Below are 25056 nucleotides of genomic sequence, written 5' to 3'. Positions count from 1 at the left end.
TAGAAACTTCCTAAATTATATACAAATATGAAGGCAATCAAACTAAAATCTCCAAATGATGAGGGGGTTAGAGTCGCTCCTGTCCATCTCTTGTAGTAAGCCTTCCAGCACTGAAATTGAGTTATATCTAATTGAGATTTTGGTCAATGAACTCTCATAGAAATTACTAAGCAACACGGGCTATTGCCATGATAAAAGTGTGCTATCCACAAACTGAGAGCAAGACCCGCTGCTGAAGACAGTATATATATATATATATATATATATATATATATATATATATATATATATAATGCTTACATTATGTTCTAGAATCTTTCACATAGGAAGGTATTCTTCATGCTATCAAAATAGAAATATAAACATTAAGCCATCCACAAACATTTTGATCTACAATGATTGCAAGATATGCTTGAGCAATGGTGGCACAAAGCTCATGGGAGTAACTCGATTTAACTGAAGACCTGCGCTGTGAGATTAAACACATACCTGACACTGCTTGGGTGACCAAAAATCAAAGACTAGGTAGCCAAGAGACATAGGGTAAGATCAATATTGCTGTTCTAAAAAATAAAGAAAGAATGAAACAAGTAGCAATAACATGGCTTCTAATGGCATTCTTTTATACTCATAGATCAGATCCTTGCTTAGCCATATTCAGGGAGGATTCTTCTTATAGCAGATGTCAACAAGTACAGAGATTCAGTGTCATACACTATGCAAAGAGACAGAGAACTTGGAACATTCAGACTGAAATTAGATATTTCTATCAAATCTCTCCTCGATGAGCTCATATTGTAAGAGCCAGAAGGAATGGAAGAGACCAAGAATACAAGGCCCTCTAAATGAAAAATAAGAAAAGCTCAAATCACCAGGCATGGTGGCGCACATCTTTAATCCCAGCACTCAGAGGCAGGCAGGTTTCTGAGTTCGAGGCCAGCCTGGTCTACAAAGTGAGTTCCAGGACAGCTAGGGCTATAACGAATTATGGCTTCCAGTTTAATGTTTTTTATTTTATTTTATTTTAAATTATTTTATTTTATTACATATCAAAAGTTGACTCTCTTCCTGGTCTTCTCTTCATGAACCCTCCACCCCATCTTGCCTCCCTTTTGCCTATAAGAGGGTGCTCTCTTCCCTCCCCACCCACTCCAGCCTCTCCCCTCTATTGGACTTGAGGTTTATACAAGGAGATATGAATGAGCTGATTTGCATTCTTCTACCTGCTGACCTCCAGTTGAACCAGCACCATTTGTTGAAAATTCTGTTTTTCCACTGAATGGTTTTAGGTCCTTTGTCAAAGATCAAGTGACCATAGTTGTGTGGCTTCATTTCTGGGTCTTCAATTTTATTCCATTGATCTACCTGCCTGTCACTGAACCAATATCATCCAGTTTTTTGTTTTGTTTTTGTTTTTTAACCACTATTTCTCTGCAATATAGCTTGAGGTCAGGGATTGTGATTCTACCAGTTCTTTTATTGTTGAGAATAGTTTTTGCTATCCTAGTTTTTTGTTACTCCACATGAATTTGAGAATTGCTCTTGCTAACTCTATGAAGAATTGAGTTAGAATTTTGAAGGGGATTGCATTGAATCTGTAGATTGCTTTTGGCAAGATGTCCATTTTTACTATATTAATCCTGCCAATCTGTGAGCATGGGAGATCTTTCCAACTTCAGAGATCATCTTTGATTTCTTTCTCCAGAAACTTGAAGTTCTTGTTATACAAATCTTTCACTTGCTTGGTTAGAATCACAGCAAGGTATTTTATATTATTTGTGACTATTGTGCGTATTGTTTCCCTAATTTCTTTCCCAGCCTGTTTATCCTTTGAGTAGAGGAAGGCTATTGATTTGTTTGAGTTAATTTTATATACAACCACTTTGCCGATGTTGTTTATCAGGCTTAGGAGTTCTCTGGTGGAATTTTTGGTGTCATTTACCTATACTATCATATCACCTTCAAATAGTGATATTATGACTTCTTCCTTTCCAATTTGCATCCCCTTGACCTTGTTTTCTTGTCTAATTGCTCTAACTAGAACTTCAAGTACTATATTTAATAGATATAGAGAGAGTGGCAAGCATTGTCTAGTTCCTGATTTTAGTGGGATTTCTTCAAATTTGATGTTGACTACTGGTTTGCTGTATATTGCTTTTACTATGTTTTGGTATGGGCCTTGAATTTCTGATTTTTCCAAGACTTTTAACATGAAGGGATGTTGAATTTTGTGAAGTGCTTTTTTAGCAGTCAATGAAATGATAATATGGTTTTTTTGCTTTGATTTTGTTTATGTAGTAGATTGTGTTTATGGACAGTAGCTTTTTAAATTTTCAGAAAACACGATATGATGTTGCTGAATAAAGTGTTAATATTTATTGCTTTTTATTCCTTTATACTTTTATTTTATTAATATGTATGTACCGGTATGGGCATGTTAAAGAATGAAGAGGAAGGTCAGAGGACAAATTCTAGGAATTGGTTCTCTTCCAAACTGGAATCAGGAGATTGAATTCAGGTCCTCAGGCTTGCAAAACACATGCTTTTCCTCCACAGAATTGTATGCCTGGATCTTCATTGATTTTCAAATACCCCTGTTTAAAAAAATCAGTTAAAATTTTATATTGTGGATATTTTACTTATGACTGATGTTAAAAATTGAAAACTTCACAAAATCACATATCTCTTTTTACTTTAGAAGCATCATTAAAATAGGCGTGCAACTATATTTACAATTAACCACACCAAAATAAAAATCAAATGGTAATCTCAAAAATCATGATATCTGTAAGCAAAATTCTGGAAGAAAAAAATGTGGTAGGAATGTTTAATTGTGAAAATAGAAGGTACAGTTGTATTCATTGAGATAACAAAATGCTAAATTATTTGCAGGGCTGAACTTGAGTCCATATTCAAATTGATATCTAGCTTAGAACACTATTTTGTTTCTTTGCACCCTAATTTAATAATTTTGTACTTTGCCTTTTAATTATATATGTAGGAACATTTAACTAAGAATGATCAATATGCATGCTATTTTAAAACTTAACATTCGGTGTTTATGTAAGCCTATAAAATGAAATTGAAGTAAGATTTTGCTCACTCTAAATCCAGTTTTTAAAAATATTATATACATACTTGTGATTAATCTATTTAATCTTTCCAATTCTTTTTTTAACATCTTTGCTTTATAAGTTAGAGATAATACTTATATCACCATGGTTATTACCAGAAAATCATTATTTAAAACACTGGAAATATTCCTTGCACATACCAATACTCCTAGTTACCCAAGATTTAAGTCAGGAGGATCCAATGGGCCAGTGAGCCTAGTATTTCAAAACCTAGAGAGAAAATATAAAGAGAACATGGCTCAAAACAAAACAGAACAAAACAAACAAAATACCATATACAACAACAATTGCACTCAGTAATGACACATTCTTCTTAAATGGACATTATTGATACCAATAATAGTATTATAAGAAATAGGAACTAAAACCTTGTGGTAATATTCTACAAAAATATCAAGGAATAGAACATATAACATTTTAACATTTAATCATGTTAAGTGAGAGACATTAGAAAGTATGAGTAGTGAGAAAAGACTATGCTAAAGAGAAATAAGCAGACAATAATACAAATAATTTTGTTAATTTGAATCAAATTTTTCTTAGCTACATTCACATTTTTGGTAGGAACAGAAAAGGAATGACTACTTTTAGAATCCAGGAGAACAAAAATAATTAATTCAAAAGAATACAACAGTCAACACTACTCAACAAGTGAGTTGGAGATTCAGAGTGGTTCATCTTAAACACTTTCTCCACCAAGTATAACCTGCAACCCTCCAGAAGAGAAAGGACACATGGGAAGCTGATTTTTCACAGCTGAGCATAAACACAAGCAAGGGAAATATGGCTCAAAACCTTATATGACTACTATAGTAAATGTATAAAATGAAAGATTCCATCTGAAATCTAGAATCAGAAGAAAATTTCCAACATTAAATCTGGATTGGAGAATTGCTCAATAAAAGCCAACAAAAGGGCTGTAAATAGAAAAGGAAGAAGTCAAAATGAAGGTCTATGAATCAGATAGATACCCAGCAGGCAGACAGACAAGGAAAACAGGCTCTAGTTAGATTAATGTCCTTGTCACTTAAATGTTTAAAATGGCTGACTTCATGTTTCTTCTCTGTGTGTGAGACAAATACTCAGTGCACTTTCAGCAGGCAGATCCAATTGTTCATATTTCATAGGTGCTAAGGAAGGAACAAATTAGCTTTCATTTTTCAATCATGCTGAACAAATCCATTATAATAGTCCAAAGCAGCCATTTCTACAGTAAAGAGAATCACATCTCGGTCGCAAACATGAAGCCCAGACTTCCCAGAAGGTTTGGAAAGCAGCTCTGGGAATATGAGTAGTATTACTCTCTGATTGCATTTATTGCTCCTCCCCTGTCTTTCTCTTCTCTCTCTCCCTCTGTCTCTGTGAGTGTGTTTGTAAGTGTGTATTTATATATGTGTATTATTTGTGTGTTTGTGTGGTGATTGGTACGTGTGCTTGTGTGTGTGTGTGTGTACATTTGTATTTGTGTGTATGTTTCTACTTTACTAGGAGCTGTCTGATTGTCAAGACCTTGCATTTCCTTCATTTTTTATTTAGTTCAAGGCCAAACTGGACTACAGAGTGAGTTCCAGGACAGCCACGGCTACACAGAGCAACCCTGTCTCGGGAAAAAAAAAAAAAAACCCAACCAACCAAACGAACAAAAGATTGATTTTTCTTTGTGGATTTTATGTCATGCACCACAATCCTACTCACCCCTCTGTCTTTCCATGTATGTCCTCAGTGCTTGCTACTCCTCCCCCTGAAATAGACAACCAATCAACCAAACAGACAAAGGGAAAAAAAAACGAGAAAAAAATAAGATAAAAAATAAGAAATAAAATCTTGTTGTGGAAGCTGTAATGTGTCACAGTGTGTCACACAGTAACCCTTTCAGCTTCACTTGTAAATGGTCGTTTCAATGAGTCGAGGACTCTTTAGTTCAAGGCCTCTGACTTCTGCTACACCATCAATACTATATCCTTACCTAAGCTGTGCTTAGATATTCTATTTATATGGAGATCCTGCAGGTTTGATCTCCTGGACCAACCCCTTCCAGAGCTCCAGCAGTTCATAGATGGGATAGATGTTGGAGTGGACCAAATCTAGGTCCTGAATCTGAGCCAGCGTGGTCCTTCACCAACTGCCCTAACGGACAGTTCATCCATTTTGCCCAGGTAAGGGTCAGGAGTAGCTCTCCTGCTGTGGCAGACCGCAAGCAAGAGGAAGTTACCAATGCTCATACCATAAGGGTAGGCTCTTTAATACTGTCTCATCCAGGGACAGGACTAGCTCTCCCCTTCTCACACCGTCAAGGCTGAATGGCCCACACCCATACCACCAGTGTCAGCTCTCCTGCCTTTCACAAATAGTAAGGACAGGAAGGGGGAGTTCTCCCAGGCCCACTGTACTACACTGCAGGTAGAAAAGGAGAGAACTGGGTGGCTCTCCCATGCCTACATCTCCAGGGCAAGCTTTATAGAGTGCTGAAGCCAGTGAGGCAAAGGACCAGCTCACCAGCTCTCACATCTTTAGGCCAAGGTCTCTCACAACTGCCCAGGCGAGGTGGTTGGGATACCTGCCTCTCCTGCCTCTTGTAGGTGGTAAGGGAGGGGGAAGTGAGAGGAAGCCATAACACTCTGAATGTGCCTGATCTCTTGCATTTTTATTCTAAAAATTGACAGAGAAATTATTTTTTCTGGTTTCCTGCAAACCTGCATGACTTTAACTTCATTCATCAAAAACATCCTTGTTTACAAATGGCATGGCTTTACACTTAAAACACCTAAAGATCAAAACAAAACCACAAACCCCCAAAGACTCTTAGATCTGATAAAGAGTTTAAGTAAAGAGCAGACTGCACATCCTCATGAAAAGTCAGTGAGGTTTTATTTACCAACAATGGACTTACTGAAAAAGAGCACCGGAACAGTCTCCTCTCTTTTCTTTTCCCTAAGAGAACCTAAAACCACACTTAATCAAAGGTGTTAAACACTGAAATAATAAAAATTATAAAACCCCAAAGGGTAGAGGAAAAAAATTCAAAAGGCGAGAAGAACTCCTGTGATCCTGGAATAGAACTCCTATGATTGGGCTGGAGAGATGGCTTAGTGGTTAAGAGCACTGACTGCTTGTCTGAAGGTCCTGAGTTCAAACCTCAGCAACCATCTATAATGAGATCTGATGCCCTCTTCTTGTGTGTCTGAAGACAGCTACAGAGTACTTAGATATAATAATCCATGAACCTTAAAAAATAAAAAGAACTCCTATGATCCTGGATTGGAAGAATAAACACTATACCAATAAAGACTATATACAAATTTAATACAATTTCTATCAAAATTTTAATGGCATTTGTGTAGGATAGTTTTATGTCAATAAATGAGGCCATTTGAGAAGAGAAAGACTCAACAGAGAAAATGTTCTCACTGGAATGACCTGTAGAGAAGGCTGTAGTACATTTTCTAGATTAATGATTGATACGAGAGAACCCATCTCACAGTTGGATGTACCACCACTGTGCCAATGGTCCTAGGTAATACAAGACAGCAGAATGGGCAAACCAGGAAAAATAAGCTAGTGAGCATCATTCCTCCATAGCCTATCCATCAATTCCTGCTCCAAGTTCTTCCTTGAGACTCTGCTCTTTCTTTCTTGCATTATGGAACTATAATACGAAGTAAATACTTCCCTCCTCAAGTTACCTTTGCTTATAATATTATCAGAGCAATAGAAAATAGAACTCAGATGGCTTTCTTTATCTGATAACCATAAACTCCTTTAATAGTCAATACAATATAAAACAAATGATGTATCACACTACCAGCATTTATATCATAAGACTATACTATTAAGAATCAATATGATACTTAAAAACATGCATGTGATAGACTGGAAGAATGAAGAAGACTTGATAAATGAGCCTAAGCAACTACAGGTGTCTGGCTTTCAACATGAGTGCTAACTTTTTAACAAGTAGTGATGAAAAAAAGGACACATAAATAGAAGACTAAAAATCATTCTTGAGTTCTTAGCAAGAACATACAGGATTTTATCTTTCACATTATTAAATCATAAGCCTTAGTGGAATAAATAATTTAATATATTACAAGAGGAAACATGGGGGAAACATTTTGAGAATGGCTTCTAAGAAGTCAAGAAATAGGCTAGAATTGATAAATGGAGTTTCCTCAGCTTAAAAAGATTCTTTGATGAAAACAAAGAGGGAAGAGACAACATACAAAAAGGGAGAAAAATGTCTGCCAATTGCAAGTGTGTATATATATCTATATATAGATATATAGATATATACATATATACACATATATACATGTATATATCCACATATATTTGATATATATTTGATGATATATATTATAAATTAAATAGCAAAATGACAGCTAATATCACATATTAATCAATTAATAGGGATTTGACTAGAATGAATACTTCCCACAAAAATGTATAATTATAAAAATGTACAAGTAACCAATAATTATAGAAAGAAATAACTCAATATTCATAGTCATCAGGGAACTGCAAATAAAAAATACAGTGAGATTATGTTTCACAGAAATCAGAGGGCTGTCATCAAGAATATAAAAGCCAACAAGGAATAAGGAACAGTCATATGTTTTTGAAAGGAATACAAAAAGTGGGAACAACCATGCTGGAAATAGCTAGAGAGAGTTCTCAAAATTAAAGGGAGAATTAACATTACACAACATAGAATATAACCAAGATAGGCAAAGTCAAGTGTCTAATAGCTATGAATATGTTTATTACAGAAATGTTCACAGAGGACAAATTATAGATTCATCTAGGTGATTATCTACAGGTGACTAAATAAGTAAAATGAAGTACAAAATATTTATACTATACATACAGTGGGAATAAAGAAGAATGAAATGATGCAAGAAAAATGCACAGAATTAACTTTTGTTATGTTAAGACAAATAAGCCAGTCACATGAACACATAGTATAGCCCATCTATACTCTGATGTCTAATGTTTTCCCCAGCATTAAGCCTGGTAAGTACCTGCACACAAACATCTCTGTTTATCTGCAATCTGCCTGTTATAGACTGGGTCATACAGCCAGGGACACTGCCTAGTCTGACCACTATATTTGTGATGAAACTGCAGCTTACCATTAAGCTGCAGCCAGGATTCTTTCTATCTGGTTCTACATTCTTTGCCAATTCTTGCCCTTCTTTGCCACTTCCTCTATAACCACTAGGTAGCTAGATTTCCTACTCCTTTCCAGCCCCAAACAGGGTCCAGTCTTGATACCACATTCTGCACCTTGGGCTAGTCTGTCCAACTCATTCTGGCACACACCCAATCTCTAGGCAACAGTCACAAAGTGTTGTACCTATAACCACCTGCAGGTCCCTTCTAGACTTCTGCCATCACACTTTCTACCCAGACGTCCACCCACTCTTCCATTGTTTAACCTGGCATAGAGGACAGACTTCCCCATCTATGACTTTTCATAGGTAACCAGATCTATTCCAGTGTCACAGCCACTGTAACAGCCTAATATGATCTTTTCTGCCTTCATTGCAGAGGATCTCTAGGATTTGGATGCTATTGGTTATCCTGTCTCTCAAACCACAGGACTCTCCCACATCATACTTAACTTTTCCACCAAAGCAGGTCTACACCCACAGTCCAAGCTGGGAAAAGAAAACACATCCTCTCTACCAGCCAAATACCCTATGTGTACTTTACTTCATTCCAACTAAGTCAATTTCAACCTCTAGACCCAACCTTCCCCAACATCTTCTCTTCTCCAATGGTCTCTGTCCAGAACAAACTTAGAATAAACAAAGGAAGTCTTCATGGCTATATCTAATGACAGGAATACCAACAATATGAAAGGTCAAGTCTTTAAACACCTACCCATCCTGAAGGAATGCTTGCCAATGTGTACCTTCGTGAACTTCTGTACGCAGAATTTAAAACATATATCATGAACTTATTCAAAGAATGTAAGTTTAAAGAAGATGTGGAGATTTTGAGGTAATTAAGGAGATGGGTTAAAGAAAAGTAAGTGCCTTAGTGATATAAGACTGATAAAAATGGTGAAGACAATTGAGGATTTGAAGATAGAATACAATAAAAATCTAGAGATAATGAAGAATTTAAGCTGTAATGAAAATGAAAATGAAAAGCCCAGTGGTTCAGCTAGAAAACTGAAAGGAAAGTCTTACAAATAGAATGAACCAAACAAGATAGAACATCAGGTCTCAAACCTCAAGCAGAGATGGTAGACCAAAACACCAAGAAACATGAAAAATTAAAATAAACAAACACACGTGAAAGAAATAAACAGGGACACCATGAAAAAACTGAAACTTTTAAATTATAGGTACATTATCTCATAAGGAGAGATGTCTTAGTCAGTGTTCTGTTGCTGTGAACTGACATGGACACAGCAACTCTTATAAAGGAAAACATTTAATTGGGGTTTGCTTACAGTTTTAGAGGTTTAATCCATAGTCATCATGGTATGGACCATGGAAGCATGAAGTCAGACAGGATGCTGGAGAAGTGTTCAGAGTTCTACAACCAGATTTCCAGGTAACAAGAACATTCAGAGCCTTTGGGTACTTGAAACTAAAAATCCCACCCCAAGGGACATACTTTCTGCAATAAGGCCACACCAACTTGAACAAGGCCATACTTAATAACCCTTCCAAGTAGTGCAATGCCCTAAGTATTCAAAGCTATGAGCCTATGGAGCCCATTCAAACCACCACAGAAAAGAATTCTAAGTCAATACTATAGACAGATATACAACAACATTATAAAAGAAAACTTCCCCAAAGGAAAGACATAGCCTTACAAACACAAGAAGCTCATAGTACACCAGAGAAAAAAATAATCACAGAATGTCATGAAGTACTAAGACTATATAAGAAAGAAACTGAATTAAAAGTTGAAAGAAGCCAGACATGGTGGCACACACTCAGGAGGCAGGGTTAGGTAGATTTCTGAGTTCGAGGCCAGCCTGGTCTACAAAGTGAGTTACAGAACACCCAGGGTTATACAGAGATACCCTGTCTTGAAAAACAAAAACAAACAAACAAACAAAAAGTTGAAAGAAAAAAGTTTCAAGGCACACATAAAGGAAAATTCATCAGAGCAACAAGAAGATCCTGGAGAGATGCATCCTAAGTATTAAAAGATTATGATGGTCAGCATAAACCAATATACTTAGTAAAAGTACCTGCTATGATTGATGGACAAGAATTTTTTTCAATGACAAATTAGTCTAAATCATGTATATCTAACAAATCAAGCCTAAAGAAAATATAGGAATTTCAGGATGAAGAGAGATATGAGTATAACCTGGAGAGAGACTGTGGAAATAAGTACACAGCTATAATTCTCTCTCTCTCTCTCTCTCTCTCTCTCTCTCTCTCTCTCTCTCTCTCTCTCTCTCTCTCTCTCTCTCTCCCTCTCTCTCTCTCTCTCTTAATTAATCTTTGTTTACAGATCAGATTTTCCCCAGCCCAGTCCACCCTCTGACTGTTTCATACCTTATAATACCTCTGTCCCTGCTCCCCATCCCACCCCTGTTTCCATGAGGATGTCCCCACACACCCACACCCCACCCCACAAGACCTCCCCACTCCCTGGAGATTCCAGTCTCTTGAGGGTTAGGTGCATCTTCTCTGACTAAACCTGGACCTGGCAGTCCTCCTCTGTATATGTGCTGGGGACCTCATGTCAGCTGGTGTATGCTGCCTTGTTGATGGCCCAGTGTCTGAAAGATTTTGGGGTTCCAGGTTAGTTAAGACTGCTGGTCCTCCTACAGGGTTGCCTTCCTCCTCAGCTTCTCCTAGCTTTTTTTCTAATTCGTTCACAAGGGTCAGCAGTTTTAGTACATTGGTCAGATGCACATCAGCTGCTTGTTGGGTCTTTGGGAGGCCAGTCATGATGCCCATGAGGCCCATTTTTGTGAGCATATCATACCTCAGTCAGGTCTTATTATCCTTGAGCTGGATCCCAATTTGGGCCTGTCGCTGGGCCTTCTTTTCCCCAAACCTTTCTCCATTTTTGTCCCTGCAGTTCTTTCAAACAGGAACAATTATGGGTCATAATTTAATTATTAAAACACAAAATAGCACTGAGAACACAAGCAACACCAAAACCCAATAGGATTATTACAACTATTTCAATAATAACTATAAACATAAATGGATCCTTTCTCTAATCAAAAGACAAAGCAAACTATATATATAAAAAGAAAGAAAATCTATCAATCTATGGCCTCCAACAAAAACATCTTAGTTTTATACATGAATAACAAAGTAAAGCAAAAGGCTAGGTAAAATTACTCCTATAATATAGGACCAGGAAGTAAGCCAGTTTTACTGTACTAATATTTGACAAAATATACTTCAAAATAAATCTAATAAGAATAGATAAGAAAGACACTTCCTTCTAATCAAAGTAACAATTAACTAATAAAACATTACTATTCTAAATATATATGCATAAACTCTGGAGTACCCAATTTCAAGAAACATCTACCACTAGATTATAAGATGCAGATTAACATCCATTCATTAATGGTAGGTAATTTCAATGCTCCCACTTTATTCAAAAGTCAGAAACAATAAACAGGGAAACATCAGAATTAACTGTATATATTAATTGACCTAATAGATATTAAGACCAACAATTAACAAATGGCCCCATAAAACAAGCATTCCTCCACCCATAAAAACCATTTGCAGCAAAGTATACCACCATTCAATTAAATAGTAATCTACAGAGCAGAAAAAAACTTTAAACTTTTACATCTAATAGACATTTAATCTATAAAATATAAAAAGAACAAGTAAATACCAGAACACCAGAAAACAAATAACCAAGTTAAAAATGGGGACTAGAGCTAAATCAAGAGTTCTCCAAAAATGAAACACAAATGGCCAAGAAACAGTTAAAAATTGTTCAGTGTCCTCAGGTAGCAAGAAAATGTAAAGTAAAACTACTTTGAGATTTTATTTTACCTCGGATATAATAGCTTACCTGTGTTTATGAAACTAACAGTGTTGAAAAGACCAGAACAGTTTTCCTGAGAAACTAACTTAGTGCATACTTTTTGTAGAAATGATATAGAAGAAAGTTTTCCTTGGTTCATTGCATCACGGTGATGCATTATCTTATTATTAAAGACCTTAGCTTTTCATCAATAACTTGATTAAGGTAGAGTCAGATTTTTCCAGGGTACGATTACATTTGCCTTGTTATAAATACATAGTGTGTTGTCAGAGCATAGATAAAATAATGAGGAAAGGCTTATTTTAGTACATGTTTTCCTAAATTTTATTTCAAATTTTCTAGACCACATGAGTTTGGGCGTTTAGTAGATCATGTACACATATTACATAGCATACATGTGAGAGCATGTCGTGGAAGAAGCTTACTTAGCTCAAGCCAGCCAAAAAGAGGGAGAGGATCAGAGTTCCATTATCTTAGAAGAAAACAATGTCTTGTTAACATCATTTACTGCACATAGGCCTTTGTACTGGCCAAACCTTTATATGCGGGTGGTTTTATATCCAAACTCTTATATCGTGAGGAGAAAATTAGTATAATTTATTCATAAGTATTTGATGGAATTCATCATTGTGGCCATCTGGACTGGAATTGATATTGTTGCTTTGGCATAGCGAGGAAAAGGATACTTTTAATTACAGTCAATTTATCTAACAAACAGAAGCCATTTCTTCTTGTATAGGTTTTGGTAGTTTTGAAATTTCAAAGCAAAATTCTGGTTGTATTTTCACTAGTTCATCACATTTACATTTATGTTTCTCATTTAAAAAAATTTAAAGGGATGTTATGGCTATATATAATAGGAAATAGGATCATACCCACCCACTACTGAATCCCTGTAATTCTTCCTTGTTCTGTCTTCCACATCTTCAGTTCTCCACTTCATGGACTCTTTTAAGCATATTTATCAACCCACTGAATCCATTTAATGTTTTCTGTGTGCATATGGTGTGGTGTCTTCCTTCGTAGCACAGACAACAGAGTCAAGTCCCCACAGAAGAATAATTTTTTCCTTTTTTGACATTTCTGAGTTGCCAATAGCTCCTCTATTATGGGTGAATACATATAAATTTCTTCTTCATCCATGCAAAATTTAAATTTTTATCAAAATAGATTTTTCCATATAACATATCCCAATTTTCCCAGTTTTCCCCCATTGCAACTCCTTCCAGTTCCTTCTCACCCTACCTCCCATACAGATCTGCCCCTTTCTGTCTCTTATTGAAAAACAAACAGGATTCTAAAGGATAACAATATATAATCAATATGATACGATAAAAGAAAAACAAACTTCCCCTAATAGGACCAAAGGGAGGGAGGAAAAAGAGCCACTACATAGGGCACAAAAACACATAAAGATACAGAGACACATACTCACCAATTCCATACAAACCGAACAAAATGAAAATAACTAGAAGCTAAAATATAAATGCAAACAACCTGTAGAACAGTAGAAAAATTAATTTAAAAAAATAAGCAAAAACGAAAGGAAAAAGATATGGCAGGACGTTAGAAGACATGGAGCCTCTAAATATGCCCTTGAGGTTTTGCTTTAGTTTCTGGTGGCCATCTACTGTGGGCATGTGACTTAATCTTAAGAGTAGTTTGCTTTCCCAGAGAGACTTGCTTGGAGAAAACTAAGTGTTCATTTGTAAGAGTTTATCAACTGGAGGTGCTATACTACAACTTTTGCTGACTTGATCTTGTTAAGATAAGCACAGCTGCTCTGAGTACGCACAAGTTATAGCCATGCCAAATCCTAAAGACATTATTTCACAGCACTCCTGCTGTATATGAGTCAGGGAACTCCAGAGTAGCAGAACTTATATAATGAATCAATCTCTCTCTCTCTCTCTCTCTCTCTCTCTCTCTCTCTCTCTCTCTCTCTCTCTCTCTCTCTCCCTCTCCCTCTCTCTTCTTTTTATGAATAAACATTTACCCACACATACTAGCATAATTTTAAACCCACAATTTTCCTGATTAATTCTGGGGTTATGAGTGAGGGCTACTTCCCCGCAGCTCTTGATATTCTACCATCATTGAACTGAACTTAGTTTTCATGACTGTTCTTTTGTGGCAAGCTTATGCTAGTATCATGAAGTTGGGGTTCTGGGAAGTGTTGTCCAAAACCTCATCTCTTCCTGGGTCTCAGCTAGCTACCATTACTGGACTTTCTCACTGGCATTCAAACTGTTTTTCATATTCTTTGAACACAGAGCAGGAGGCATCTTCTTACCTCATCTCTCAAATCAATAAATTTCATAAATACTATGGAGGAAAAGAGATGGCTTTTTTTTTTAGATAGGCCTTAACATATTCCATTTATCACCGTCTCTTCTATTCATCCAAAAACATGCATAGACCTCAACATTGGATCTAATTTCTCATTTCTATTACTTGCCATGTCTTGCCTGGGCATTGATTATGGAAACTCAGGCATGAGTAAATACATGACACTAAAGTATTCCAATAGAAGACACTACTACATCTAAAATGTTCCTCTTATTTAAAAGAAAATATTTGTAGAACAAATGTTGTAGTAACATAAATTATATTATTAGTATCTAAAATATAATTTTAATGTCTAGTTATTTTTAAATAATATATACATGTAATAACATAAGTGCTATAACTCTTATGGACAGAGTTCTATCACTTTTATGTTAATTTAATTAACTAATAAGCTACATTTTGTATAATACAATGTTAACTCATGGATAAAATTCAATTTTTTCTCGAAATGGTTTTCATTTGCCAAGAAAATTTGGTTTTTAGGATTCCTCTATGCTTCCATTCTATGCATTTCTAAAAGAAGATAGTAATTTACAGAAAGACAAATTAAATTATTTTATTAAAATTACTAAAGATGTTGTAATTTAAGTTTACATATAAAAATGTGGTTTATGTTCCCTTTGTGTCATTAACTAACAGAGTAAGACCTCATCTTCCAGAGACTCAGTCATCCAGAAGTCCTCCTGTGTGTCCACTTGAGATATAATAAAATTTTGTCCCAAAATGTTTGTTGGCTTAACAAGTAAATGAACCTAAAATAGTTAATTAGAGATGCAGAGAATCCAGACTTAAGAGGTTTTAAGCACTTTCAGTATTAGTAGGTATAATTCACAAAAACAATCACCTCAAATTTTATTTTAAATTTAGAAAAAAATGTTATACAATAACTTTACCACCTTTTCTGAAACATTTGTAAGATTATTTTGAACATAATTTTTGGGAATTTGTTTACAGCAAAGTGATATGATATTAACTACTAACCTTGTTAAAGGTCTATGATATCATGAATTATAATAGTCAATATCAGTGAATTAGTGATGTGTGCTATAGGAGTGAAGCAGGAGGTACACTGTGCTTGACCACACATGCAGAGACACTTGTGCTTTCAACCCACCCAGTTTGCTCGCTTTAAGAATAGATCCAGAGCCACAGAATGGTGTTGTCCTCTTCAAGAGACATTTTTCCATGTTTCATAAATCGTTCTTGAAAACTTTCATGGACCCTACATGGTTTCTTTCCATAATGATTATAAATCTAGTTAACTTGGTGTTAAGATTAGCATTCATAATTATGTTTGAGTATTTGAATTTGAATGTTTGAAAGTCTAGAAATTTTTCTTTAAAAGTGGATTTCCTAAGTTTTGTCTTGGCAGTCTGTACCTTACCTTACTTTGAAACTTCCAAAGACAGTGAATATTAATAAACTGCCTTGTAGATCTTTACATGAGGGTTGTTCTAAAGTCGATCAAAGTATTCAACAAAATATAATGTGGAGGTCTATTCAACCAAGAATTTTCTCTCATAAAAGACAAGATTGATAAGGTGTAATTACTCACAATTCTTTTAGATTTTTTATTATTTTATTATTAAAGTTGGGGTCACGTACTTTATGCTGCAATGACGTTTAAGTTATCACTTTTTATTGCATATTAAATTTGAAAAATACCTAATTATTGAGTTGTGGCAACATGAAAAACTACATAGTTTTCTGTCCCGAGCTATTGTTCTCGCCGGCAAGAACACACTCGGACAACCGGATTCTTCTGCAGCAAAAGCTTTATTGCTTCTTCAGGAGGGAAGACCCAGAACCCAGAAAATGGTGCTGCTTATATAGCCCTCAGCGTGGCGTGTCAGCACCGGATTCATTGCTCGCCCATCACCTCATTGTTACACCCCGAGATGGGCAGTGACTTGGCATGAATTCACTCTTGCACCTGCGCACAATGCTTGTTTACTAGTTAGGCACAGCGGGAGCCAGCGCCATCTTGTAATGGCAATTACTTACAGCTCTCCACAGTTTTCCACCAATAAAAATCATAATCTTATAAGTTATGAAGAGCTGAGTAAACATAATGTCAATTCAAAGAAACAAAAATACCACAGGCTGACACGTGTTGACTTCGCAATTTACGATTCATGAAGATCAAATGACTTTTCCTAATTAAATAAATTGCGAATCAAAACAAAAGTTAATTAAATTCCCTGGAGTACAGAGGCCAAGATTACATGTGTAAATACTTTCTGAAAGAATAAAAAATGAAAAACTAGACAGAAAGGAGTGTCTGGCTCTTGAAGAAATGAAGAAACATGAGGAAAATTAGTCACAAATAAATCAACAACAGAAATAAAACCCCAGGCAAGCCTTGGATTCCAGGGATTTATGAATTTATGTACCAACAAGAATAATTAGAGATAGTTGAAGACAGCAATACTCAGGTTTCAAAGGTAATCAGAAATTTACCTTTGCTTGATTTACTAGAAATGATGTTATTTAGCTTCACACATTCTTGTTTTCTTTGATAAATGCACTAATTTTAAAAGAAATGATGTTAGGAAAAAATGCACAGGTCTGTCCATGTTCCAGTTAAAAAAAAATGGCAGAATAAAATAAGGATAGAAAATAATTTTAGTACAATAGTCAGAGAAAATGCTGTGTTCTAGTTAGGAGCCACAAGGAATTCATTGAAATCAGGGCTCATGGTGGCACTAACAAGAAAGGGAAGAATCTTCTACTCTCAAATCTAGAGCATTAGTACAGCACAGAAGCCTAGTCTGAGCATCACCCCGGCTGCTGTACACAGAAGGAACAAAGAATGTATTTCAGAGCATTGGAGGAAAGAAAGAAGAGAAGCACAGTGTCATGTGCTCTGTGTGAACAAAAATCACTTTAAAAAAATTACTAATAGCACTTTAATAACAATGTAATTTCAAGATACTTTAAAAGCCCCTGTTCTTCTTCTTCTTTTTTAAATTCATTTTACATCCTGCTATCCTCCTTACTACCCATCCTCCTGGTCACCACCTCCCACAATCCTTTTCTCCTCTCCCTCCCCTTCTCCTCTGACATAGTGGAGACCACCCCTGGGTATCCCCTAAGCCTGACAAATCAAGTCTCTGCTGGGCTAGACCCATTCTCTCCCACAAAGCAGGCCATCTAGAACATATCCCACAGACAAGCAGCAGCTTTGGGACAACCTCCACTCCAGTTGGCCATTACTAAGTGCACTCATGGAGGGTGTGACTTCTGTACTGTCATGCTCCTACCAAGCCCTGTACAGTAGTCAAGGCTTCATCAGTATCCTTATAATTGTTTAAAATCCTGTCACTATTTCTCCTATATGCTCAAGTCTAACAGAGTTCCCTGCTTAAAAGTGTTATATAAATCTCAAATAAATTTACAATTATTAAAATAAGTAATAATAGAGAAAACAGCACTGGATTTGAATTATCCATATTATAGAGGTGGACATGTTGCTAGTGTTTGTAGGCTGATGTAATCTATATATGATAATTCACATAGTATGTTAGGAATAATACATCAACATGAAATGATAATTCATGCTGTATCTGGACATAACTTACTCTTTGATTATTTGCTACATGTCCTTCAGTAATCTACACACTGGTCAGGGAAGCAGAAAAGGAGATTGATTGGGGCCTATAAACATCTCCCATGACATGGACTTAGATACTGCCAGAGGAGGCACTGAGTGCAAATGACCATAAGTAAAAGTGAGATATGTATTTGTTCATGTGGTTACATGAAAAAGGTCAATGATATGTACAACGTGTGAGGTTTTAAAATGTCAACATAAAATATTCATTGGTAATTGGTAAGGAAGGAGATTGGGCATCCTGTCAGCAGAGTGGAAAGTCTTGTCAGGTAGGATTTAAGGGGGCAAACTCTGTAGGATGTGCACATACTTTTTATAGCACAGCTATTCTTTAAAAAACGTATATATGAAGTTTCTTAATCCACTTAGATTTGACTTTAGTAAAAGGAGATAGGAATGGATCAATTCACATTCTTCTGGATGATAACAGCCAGTTGTGCCAGCACCATTTGTTGAAAATGCTGTCTTTTTTACACTGGATGGTTTTAGCTTCCTTGTCGAAGATCAAGTGACCATAGATGCATGGCTTCATTTCTAGATTTTCAATTCTATTCCATTGGTCTACTTGTCTGTTGCTATACCAGTACCATGCAGTTTTTTTCACAATTGCTCTGTAGTACAGCTTTAGGTCAAGCATGGTGATTCCACCAGAAGTTCTTTTATCCTTGAGAAGAGTTTTTGCTATCCTAGGTTTTTTGTTATTCCAGATGAATTTGGAGATTGCCCTTTCCAATTCGTTGAAGAATTAAGTTAGAATTTTGATGGGGATTGCATTGAATCTGTAGATTGCTTTTGGCAAGATAGCCATGTTTACTATATTGATCCTGCCAATCCATGAGCATGGGAGATCTTTCCATCTTCTGAGATGTTCTTTAATTTCTTTCTTCAGAAACTTGAAGTTCTTATCATACAGATCTTTCACTTCCTTAGTTAGAGTCATGCCAAGGTATTTTATATTATTTGTGACTATTGAGAAGTGTGTTGTTTCCCTAATTTCTTTCTCAGCCTGTTTATTCTTTGTGTAGAGAAAGGCCATTGACTTTTTTGAGTTAATTTTATATCCAGATACTTCATTGAACCTGTTTATCAAAACCAGAGACACTGAAACTTATAGAGGAGAAAGTGGGGAAAAGTCTCAAAGATATGGGTACAGGGGAGAAATTCCTGAATAGAACAGCAATGGCTTGTGCTGTAAAATCAAAAATCAACAAATGGGACCTCATAAAATTGCAAAGGTTCTGTAAGGCGAAAGACACCGTCAATAAGACAAAAAGGCCACCAACAGATTGGGAAAGGATCTTTACCTATCCTAAATCAGATAGGGAACTAATATCCAATATATATAAAGAACTCAAGAAGGTGGACTCCAGAAAATCAAATAACTACATTAAAAAATGGGGCTCAGAGCTAAACAAAGAATTCTCACCTGAGGAATACCGAATGGCTGAGAAGCACCTGAAAAAATGTTCAACATCCTTAATTATCAGGGAAATACAAATCAAAACAACCCTGAGATTCCACCTCACACCAGTCAGAATGGCTAAGATAAAAAATTCAGATGACAGCAGATGCTGGCGAGGATGTGGAGAAAAAGGAACACTCCTCCATTGTTGGTGGGATTGCAAGCTTGTACAACCACTCTAGAAATCAGTCTGGCGGTTCCTCAGAAAATTGGACATAGTACTACCGGAGGATCCCACAGTACCTCTCCTGGGCATATATCCAGAAGATGTTCCAACTGGTAAGAAGGGCACATGCTCCACTATGTTCATAGCAGCCTTATTTATAATAGCCAGAAGCTGGAAAGAACCCAGATGCCCCTCAACAGAGTAATGGATACAGAAAATGTGGTACATCTACACAATGGAGTATTACTCAGCTATTAAAAAGAATGAATTTATGAAATTCCTAAGCAAATGGATGGACCTGGAGGGCATCATCCTCAGTGAGGTAAATCAATCAGAAAAGAACTCACATGATATGTACTCACTGATAAGTGGATAGTAGCCCAGAAACTTAGGATACCCAAGATATAAGATACAATTTGCAAAACACATGAAGCTCGGAAAGATTGAAGACCAAGGTATGGATACTTTGCCCCTTCTTGGAATTTGGAGCAAGGCACACATGGAATGAGCTACAGAGACACAGTTTGGAGCTGTGACAAAAGGATGGACCATCTAGAGACTCCCATACCCGGGGATCCATCCCATAATTGGCCTCCAAATGCTGACACCATTGCATACACTAGCAAGATTTTGGACCCTCATATAGCTGTCTCTTGTGAGACTAAGCCAGGGCCTAGCAAACACAGAAGTGTATGCTCACAGTCAGCTATTGGATGAATCACAGGGCCCCCAATGGAGGAGCTGGAGGAAGTACCCAGGGAGCTGGGGCGATATGCAACCCTATAGGTGGAACAACAATATGAACTAACAAGCTCCCCCCTGCCCCTCCAGAGCTCGTGTCTCTAACTGCATATGTATCAGAAGATGGCCTGGTCAGCCATCAGTGGAAAGAGAGGCCCATTGGTCGTGCAGACTTTATATGCCTCAGTACAGGGGAATGCCAGGGCCAAGAGGTGGGTTGGGTGGTTGGGGGAGTGGGTGTGGGAGGGTGTAGGGGACTTTTGGGATAGCACTGGAAATGTAAATGAAATAAACACCTAATAATAAAAATAGGAATGACAAAAATGTATATAGATATAAGTTTATGGAAAAGCAAAACAAATCAAAGTGTTCCTTGAACAACTGTAATACAAGTTAATGAAAAATAAAGTGTGGATTATTTTTAATGATAGGAAACATATTTTAACTTCATAAATGAAACATTACATTTTAATGCATGTGGATTGCCTACTGGCTTTCCTTGTATTAATAAATCCATTTACCTGTCTCAGTTTGTTCAGCAATAATTTTGCTAAGCCCACCATAGCCCTGGTAGAGACAAAGTGTCATGGTGCCTGCTCCTTGGACAGTGTCCCAGTGTTAGTCTCCAGGAGATGCTGAGCCAAGTGTGGCCCAGGTGGGGACAGTGACTGGTGATATGGTTCCTGCCCCTGGGATCGAGCCTGGTGTGAGCTGCTGTGGGGGAAAGGTTTGTTTGCATAATGATATATTCACAATCCTCAGAGGAATGTCTTCCCTGTTAACATTGATGGCTTTACAAGAATTGGAAACTCCAGGAGAGTCTGGCTATGTCTCTGCAAAATGGTAAATGCTGGTGACTTCAGGAACGCCCCTAAGGCTATGGGAAAGAGCTCCAAACACATGAATATATATATATTCTGTTTTATTTTATACAAAAAGAGAAAATGGCCAGGATATGTTTTGGTAGAGGCACAGTATGGTGAGGTGAGAGGGTTGCCTCAGAAGGCCCATGCTGATGTTTTCTTCCTCTTGAGGTACCAGCCATAGGATGGATATAATATGGAACAGAGTTTATTTGAGGAATGGGAAGAGAAGTTGGGAGAGGATGGGAGGGGAGGGGAGGGGAGGGGAGGGGAGGGGAGGGGAGGGGAGGGGAGGGGAGGGGAGGGGAGAGGAGAGGAGAGGAGAGGAGAGGAGAGGAGAGGAGAGGAGAGGAGAGGAGAGGAGAGGAGAGGAGAGGAGAGGAGAGGAGAGGAGAGGAGAGGAGAGGAGAGGAGAGGAGGCCAGCCAAGAACACATGGTGGGAAGGGAAGGAGAAAGAGGAATAAAGGGGTCAGGAAGAGAAGGGACAGAGAGTAAAAGAGTAATGTGGGGAACAAGCAGCCCTTTTTATGATAAACCAGGCATTACCTGGCTGTTGCCAGGTAACTGTGGGGCAGAGCCTAGAAGGAATGCTAACAACTTCTAATTGATGCAGAATATAAGGATGCAATATGATTTATGAGGAGCTTCATTAATCTAAAGGAACAAAGAGAGCTGTACTATGAGCCAGCTTGTCAGGCAGATACAAAGGCAGACAGATTCCTGAGTTCAAGGTCAGCCTGGGACACAGCAAGGTTATTCTCAGACCAGGTGTTGTAGAAATTGTAATTTCTGGGCAGAGTCCCATCCAACTAATTTATCTTCTTTGCTTAACAAAGGCAGACAGATTTCTGAAATTTGCAATGGTAAGGAAAAAAAAAGTATGCTTGCTGTCTCTTAAGATAAGAAGTTCAAGAATAGGAAGACAAAAGTATACATGCTTCAGTACTACTTAGAAGGGTGAATAAAATAACCATGGGTGGAGGTGAGGTCAGGGTGGGAGGAAAGTGGGATAGGAACAGGTATACAGAGATTCAGGAAATTGAACAGAGATGTATAGCAATGGGGGACAGGGAACTGTGGGTAGTTACCACATAGTCCAAGATGCCAGGAAAGCAAGAAGCTACTAAGACCCAAAAGAGATGACATTAGCTGAAATAACCAACAAATGGAAGAGAGGACCTATAAACACCATATACAGAGGTTAGGCACAGCTTCAGAGGGTGAAGGATTGGGCCACCCACCCATCTCAAAAATATTAACCCAGAATTGCTCCTGTGTAAAGGAAATTCAGGGACAAAACTTGGAGCAGAGACTGAAAGAAAGCCATCTCATATGCAGCCACCAAACCTAGACACTATTGCTGATGCCACAAAGCGCTTGCTGACAGAAGCTTGATATACCTGTCTCCTGAAAGGCTCTTCCAGAACCTTACCAATACAAATGTGGATGCTTGCAGCCAACCATTGAACCAACTGAACATGGGGACACCAATGGAGGAGTTGGGGAAAGGACTGAAGGACATGAAGGGGTTTGCAACCCTTAGGAAGAACAACAATACCAACCAACTAGAACCCCCAGAGCTGCAAGGAACTAAGCCACCAGCCAAATAGGGCACATGCAGGAACCCATGGTTTCAGCTGTGTATGTAGCAGAGGATAGCCTTATCTGGCATCAAGGGAGGGGAGGCCCTTGGTCCTGTGAAGGCTTGATGCCACAGCATAGGGGAAAGCTAGGGCAATGAGGTGGGGAGAGTAGTGGGGGGGGAGAAGTGGGTGGCATCGGGAAAGGGGAGGTGGTTTGCAGATGGGAAACTGGGAAGTATGAGACAACATTTGAAATGTAAATAAATAAAATAACCAATAAACCTTTTTTTTTTTTAAAGAACCAAAAGGCTGGGGTCATGGGACACTGATTCACAGGATAATCAAAAGGAAATCTGGAATAAATAACTGAATTGATATGTAAATAAATAACTGGGCTTTTGTTCTGCATGAGATGAGCAGAAAGCCATAGTAGTTCTTCTTTAGAATTTTCTCTTGGGAGAGCTTAGTTCTCTGGGAGTTTATGGAGAGCAAAGCAGATCTTTACGAATTTCTTCTTAACATGATTTCTGACTTGGTTGGAAGATCCAATTTTTTTTTATAGACTCTTTTCTGACTTTGGTCAGAAAGCCCATGAGCTATCCAGATAATTTTTATAATTTTCCTAGCAGAGAGAGCTGTCTCAACCAGAGAGTTTATAGAATAGGGAGAACAATTGTCTAGAGCAGAGCAGAAGAGAACACACACACACACACACACACACACACACACACACACACACACACACAGAGAGAGAGAGAGAAAGAGAGAGAGAGAGAGAGAGAGAGAGAGAGAGAGAGAGAGAGAGAGAGAGAGAGAGAGAAGACAGTCTGGAAAGCTGTCTCAGCCAAACCTGGGCTGCCAACTTGGAGCTTTGATTTAACTTAGAGTCATTTGTTTTTGCTGCTCAGGCACCCCTTCTCTCAGAACCCTTCTCCATGTTGAGGCTGGTTCTTGGTAATTTTTCTTCACAACCTTACTTCTCGCACTTCTAATGTCCTATTCATTCATTTTTTGATAAAGATACAGTAGATAGGTAAATATAACATCAGAAATTTGTTGTGTCACCATTGTGAGGACTAGATTTTGCAGCCAAATTGCTTGATTCTGGGGCTGTTTTCCTTGTCATGTATATAGACATCTTCCCACTGTGTCTTCAACATGGTCATGTATACACACCAGTTTCCTAACTACTGTATTTTACAAAATGTCAATCCTATGGACGAAGGATATCATTTTAGCATAAATTATGTCTTTAAAATTCCTACTGCACATATAGTCATAGTATTATGAACTTCAATATAAGGATTAGGTGAGAAAGCTTCAGTTATAATTCCACAATATTCAATGGATAATGATCTCTGAGAGAAGCCTGGGCATTTGGGCTTGGGAATTATTATACATTTTCCCTTTTAAAATCTTTAATTTAGAAAGAGAGAAAGACCAGAGATTCTTAAATTATATTTTATCTCTTTCATCTTGACTACTGCAAGAAAATTTCAGTTCCACTCGAAGTGAAAATAGTGTGTGATTTAAAAAATATTCTGCTTATGGTCCCAGTTTATAGTTAATAGGCATTGAGAACATTGAGGTTACTGATGTGTGACGATGAGGTTTAGAGGCAAAGCTGGAACAACCAAAATTCATAGATATACAAAAAACAAAGCTGTAAAATTCTTATCTCAAGAAATACATGGGGAACAATATAAGGAATATTGGTAAGAAAACTATAATTCTCAAAGCAAAGATCATTTTTTGTTGTTGTTCTTGAATGTAAGAGGAGCATAGAGGTACTGAAGGAAAGGAAATCTTTGCATTTTGTTCACTTAGAAGTCCTCCATGGACATGTATAGTTGTCACTATGGTCTTCAGTTATTGAAGTTTGCTCATCAAGAATTGTTGCACCCATGGAAGGAGTTACAGAGACAAAATTTGGAGCTGTGACAAAAGGATGGAACATCTAGTGATCGCCATATCCAGGGATCCATCCCATAATCAGCTTCCAAACGCTGACACCATTGCATACACTAGCAAGATTTTGCTGTAAGGACCCAGATATAGCTGTTTCTTGTGAGTCTAGGCAGGAGCCTAGCAAACACAGAAGTGGATGCTCACAGTCAGCTATTGGATGGGTCACACGGCCCCCAGTG

The 25056-nt window shown here is 37.4% G+C and overlaps 1 long non-coding RNA gene across 1 annotated transcript; it reads right to left on the bottom strand.

The window, feature by feature from the left end:
* Positions 1-2348: 2348 nt before the first annotated feature.
* Gm30225 (predicted gene, 30225) lies at positions 2349-5254 on the bottom strand. The gene is made up of 4 exons (NR_166451.1): positions 5101-5254; positions 4830-4875; positions 3275-3344; positions 2349-2594 (listed from the first exon to the last, which is right to left on the bottom strand). It is a non-coding gene; the product is annotated as a predicted gene, 30225 (long non-coding RNA).
* Between the last annotated feature and the right edge of the window lie 19802 nt (positions 5255-25056).

This window comes from Mus musculus, chromosome 2, assembly GCF_000001635.26.
Source record: "Mus musculus strain C57BL/6J chromosome 2, GRCm38.p6 C57BL/6J".
NCBI lineage: Eukaryota > Metazoa > Chordata > Mammalia > Rodentia > Muridae > Mus > Mus musculus.
Note: the sequence above shows the minus strand (reverse complement) of the source record. Positions and strands in the feature narration are given on the sequence as shown.